General features: G+C 39.4%; 1 non-coding gene across 1 annotated transcript; it reads left to right on the top strand.

Annotated features, from left to right (window-relative positions):
- The first annotated feature begins 632 nt into the window (after window positions 1-632).
- TRNAC-GCA (transfer RNA cysteine (anticodon GCA)) lies at window positions 633-704 on the top strand. Its single transcript has one exon. It is a non-coding gene; the product is annotated as a tRNA-Cys (tRNA).
- Window positions 705-5230: the final 4526 nt, after the last annotated feature.

Here is a 5230-nt window from a genome sequence, read left to right as displayed (position 1 = left end):
CATGATCAACTAACTTCGCGGTGACTCGATTATATATTATAACACGTATTCGCGTGAATCTACAGTACTTACACAACGGCAGCCATTTGGAATTTTATTTGTTGTCTGGGATGGGGGGGACCGGTTGTAATGTTACCTACCAGATGTTGGATCGAAGGTTCTAATAATGGCGCTATATATGAATAACAGTTTGGATAGGACATTTTTACGAAAGATCAAGGTTTTCCTGAAATTTCTTATGAGTGACCGTCTCGGTCTGGCTTTCAAAGGCTTTTACACACACACTTTTTTTTTGTACATTAATATCTATATATATAAAATTGATTTTCTGTCTGTCTGTGTGTGTGTATGTTCTCTATACAAATCTACAATTTTAGATCGATCGTCACCAAATTTTGCATATATACGAAATGTGATCCGACTTGAACGATAGGCTACTTTAAAATTTCGTCAGAGCAGGGCAAATGCCCCAAAGGGGCAAAAAACGGTTGGGCAACAATGGTTTCTGGGCCTCAACAATCACTTTCCGAACGTTTACTTTGGTTACCGTGGTTCCCTAGCAATGCGTTTAAGACGTGTATATGCCTTTACAATGGTTTGTCATTTCTTCAACGCTGTCAGTATATGTATAAGGGGGTATAGCTCTGTGGTAGAGCTATCGTCTGCAGATCGAGAGGTCCCCGGTTCATACCCGGGTGCCCCCTCCAAACTCCAACGTGGTCCAACCCCTCCGGGTAAATGGCTTACATCCCACCAGGGACAGAGCCTGGACTACGACTGGCCTTTAAGTATATGTATAATATTTATGCCTTTATAATGGTTGGTCACATTTTCGATCCCCCCAGTAACGCGGCTTATTGAATGGACTTCATAATCATCATCAGCATCGCTTTGAGGGTCAGGAAAAGGGTGATCCTCATAGAAATCAGTGTTAAAATTGCCGATTTTACTGTAGAAATGCGGAAATTTGGCGGGGTTTTCCGCCACACATCAATAATTTTAAAAAATTGTATTGAATTCTCGATTTTTGAAATATTGAGTTCGCTTAGAGATATACGAAGCCCAGGAGATAATATGAAGTGATTAGCCAGACCTACTTTTGAGTTGAGATCCATGCAATAACATTGATTTCAACTTTTTATTTATATCTTCTCAAGTATGAAAATTAATATCTCCTTATTGTCCAACTGAATAAATTCATATAGTTTAGATTGTTTTAAAATTAATTATGGGCTCATAAAGTACATCGAAGAAATTCCACAGTTTTAATATTTTTCGAAGCAGAAACCGGCAGATGAATAACTAGAACTTCAGGGGAGGGGGATCGAAATACTTGGCACCCCTTGAAAAAGAAAAAATATATATAATCATTTCTACGTTTCTTTAAATCTAGATTTGTTTATTTCATGAGTCGCGCAGTAAGTCGCCATATTGGTTCAACTTGGACACGGTTTGTATGTCCCTCAAAGAAAGAGGGAGATATCACGTGATCCAAAAAACCTCATTGAAGAAAACCCGGGCAACGCCGGGTATCATAGCTAGTAACGATATAAATATTGAGATCACCATTTTCATACGTTCGATTCGTAATTAGAGCTGTATAAGTAGGTGTAAATTGGATTATATTCCATGGCATATTTAACTTGATTTTTGACAACTTTTAAGAGATTCCTTCCAATTTTCTAATTTTTTTTTTTCTTTCAGTTCCCGAGGATTTTCCTAAATGATTTAGTTATCTATACCTGTAGTGCTTTGCCACCCAGTAAATGGAATTGCGAAAATCGTCCTTTCAAAAAATTTTTAATTAATAAATATCAAGAAAAACTCATGCCCCATCAGGAAATTAGAATTAATAAAATCACACGATTCCATTCTCCCATTTTTTTTTTTATTCCCGGTCGTCTGCCTTATTGAATCTTTCAAAAAAAAAATCAATATCAGGGAAAACTCAGCTCCAGACATCAGGGAATGATCAAAATCACACGACTCCATCCTCCCACTTTTGTTGCTGTCTGTCGTCTGTCTTGAATCTTTCAAGGAGAAAAAAAAAAGAATTCTGTCGCAATCAATGAATCAGTGTCAATTCTAAACATTAGGAAATGATCAAAATCACACGATTCCATTCTTCCATTTTTTTTAAATTTCCTGTCGTTTCAAAAATCAAAATCAATCAATCAATCAATAGCAGGGAAAACTCAGCTCTAGACATCAGGGAATGATTAAGATGGCACGATTCCATTCTCCCAGTTTCTTTACTACCGGTCGTCTGCCTTATTGAATCTTTCAAAAAAAAAATCAATATCAGGGAAAACTCAGCTCCAGACATCAGGGAATGATCAAAATCACACGACTCCATCCTCCCACTTTTGTTGCTATCTGTCGTCTGTCTTGAATCTTTCAAGGAGAAAAAAAAAGAATTCTGTCGCAATCAATGAATCAGTGTCAATTCTAAACATTGGGAAATGATCAAAATCTCACGATTTCATTCTTCCATTTTTTTTTTTTTTACTCCTTGTGGCTTGCCTTATTGAATCTTTCAAAAAAAAAAGAAGAAGAAAATAGAATCCTGTCAATCAATGAATGAATATCGGGAAAAACTCAGTTCCAAACATCATAGAATTATCAAAATCACACGATTCCATTCTCCCAGTTACTCCACTCCCTGTCGTCTGCCTTCTCATCATCTTCTGCCATCTTTTTTAAAGAGAATATAGAGTAGCGTATTTACACTGTGCGAGTAAGTAAGCGCCATATATCAATTCAAATGCTCTTGAGCTAGAAAAAAAAAAGGAAAGCAGAGTTAAATTAGACTAAATCCGGACTAAAAAGAAAAAGATGCTCTTGTGCATGTCTCTCAAGAGAAATGAATCAGTTTCTTTGGTTCCTCGTTTCGAGAGGTTAGGGGCGGGAGGGGGAATAACCAAACGGCAGCAGCAGCAGCAACGGGAAATGTTCCAAGATAAGATTAAAAAGAAAATGGTTACCGTATCTTCAGGGCAGGTAAGTAACGAAATGATCCGTCTCAAGAAAATAACCTCGCCATCACTTTTTTTGTTGTTGCTGTTGAACTAATTTTATTTATTTATTTTAAGTGTCTTCGTTCAAGGATCGCTTGATGATATTATGGGTAACTCTCTACTCCTTCCCCACCCCTCCCACCCCGCGGTCTTTTATTTTTATTTCAAAAGACTATGGCAAAGAACCCGTCGCACTGTCACTCAATCCAATGAACAACGACAGGTGCTGTTGCTGCTGATGTGGTGCTTGCTTGGGGTATATGGAATCGTCTTAGCCGGCAATTAAGAAAAACGCCGTTCTTATTCTTAAAGACAGCGGTGGAAAGGGGAGGGGGAAAAAAATCTTAATTTTAGAACTCTCACGATGATGTGGAGGCTTTTGCGGAATAAGCAGAAACCTGGCACACAGAAATATTTTTCTTTTTAACTTGTTTTTCTCCTACTAGTATCTTTTCGGGTTGTTACTGTGATAACTGTTGCCGTTGACGTGCGGCGACAGCAGCGGCGAGATTCCCCCGCTTCTCTCCTTCAATTTGAGTTTTCCAAAATATCCATCCCCGGAGAGGAAAGAATCCCGCGTAAAATTTAAGGACTGGAATTTTCCAGTGAAATAAGATATTTATGGAATTGATATGGGGAAAACAGAAATGATTGTTCGATGTCAATTACCTCCAGGTGCGCATTTACGGGCGGTGGCTAAGCGGGTTATATAGCCCCCAGGACGGCAAATTTGGGGAATGAATAATAAAAAAAATTTGAGTAGAATAAGAGGGTTACAAACCACGAATTCACTTATGCCTAGAGGTAGAAGGAACCAAGTCAGTGAGCGCCCACTAGAGTAACCTATACCTTGAGCAAGCATGTAAGAGACCAAAATAGTGACCTACAGCTCGTGCAAGCGTTTGAGAGGCCAGAATAGTGAACTGAAGTGACCTAGACCTTGAGAGCGTGCAAGTATATGAGAAACCAACCTAGGGAATGAGCAAGCATTTCAAAGGGCTAAAATAGTGAACTAGAGAGTGTGCAAGCATGTGAGTGACCAAAATTAGGGAGTGTTATGGATGCAACCTTCACCTCCCCCCCCCCCAAAATCATTGATGGAGCCGACTAAGACTGATCTAATACATTTTCATATTTGTACTGGCATCATCATCATATCTCTCTACTATAGTGCCCTCCCTCCCTCCCTCCCCAAACCTTGAATTCAATCTCCGTTATGAGAGTGCAAGCATGTGCGTAACCAGAGTGACACAGAAAGTGAAGTACCGCCTCCGTGATTGACCAAAAAGAATGAGTTAGAGACAGAGGCATATTCACGGAAGAGGGGGGTGGGGGTGGGGGTAAAGCCCAGGGAGGCCAATTCGTAGGTATAAGTGGTCAAGAGAATTAAACTAGAATAGGTGAAGGGTGGCAAAAGTCTTTTTTTCATCCCACCCAAAATCATAATTCCGCCTCTGAAACCTCCGCCCTCTAAAATTACGGGGGAAGGGCGTCAAAATGAATGCTGTCCCGGGCGATAGAGAGTAAAATTTCCGTTCCCAGTTGCGGCCCTGTTTGGTATCCTCCAAAAACGCCTTCATTCACACATACTAACGCACATAACGACGATATACGCATAATACGCGAAACCTAGAAAACTTGTGTATTAAAAAAATACGCATATTTGGAGATTCGAAACACGAAGCGTGACGAAGAAAACACCTCAAGGCATAATGACGAGTATTAATGAGATTAATAGTCCTCCTCTTGAGAAAGAAAAACACCAGCATTAGCGCTAGTGTGTATATATATATATTTCCTAATCACTGGTTCGTTTCCCACAACATCAATTCCGAGGGAACGACACAAAATGGACTCGGAGATAATAAATAAATGTAAATAAAAATGAACGTCCATATTATATCATATTATAAATCTCTGGATCTTCAATCAGCTCTCTTTTGTGCGTCAAGCGATATACTGTATTTAGTATTACGGGTTGGGATATATTATTTTTGTCATCCCCCCCCCCAGGGGACTCGACCAACACTATAATTTATCACACTTGTCCAGCTCTCATTAATAACAACAACCATCACATGACGATAATAATAACGATATCTTTCTCGGTAATGAACTTGTGACGGGACCAACAGAAAACAATTTTCTTTCTCGGTCGGTATGGTGCCAAATGGGGGGGGGGGGGAATTAAGTCCTGAACTGACCATAATTTG

The sequence above is a fragment of the Pholcus phalangioides genome, unplaced genomic scaffold, assembly GCF_987345545.1.
Source record: "Pholcus phalangioides strain wild (caught in Gottingen) unplaced genomic scaffold, Ppha-v1.0 ptg000042l_1, whole genome shotgun sequence".
Taxonomy (NCBI): domain Eukaryota; kingdom Metazoa; phylum Arthropoda; class Arachnida; order Araneae; family Pholcidae; genus Pholcus; species Pholcus phalangioides.
This window is presented reverse-complemented; position numbering and strand designations above follow the sequence as displayed.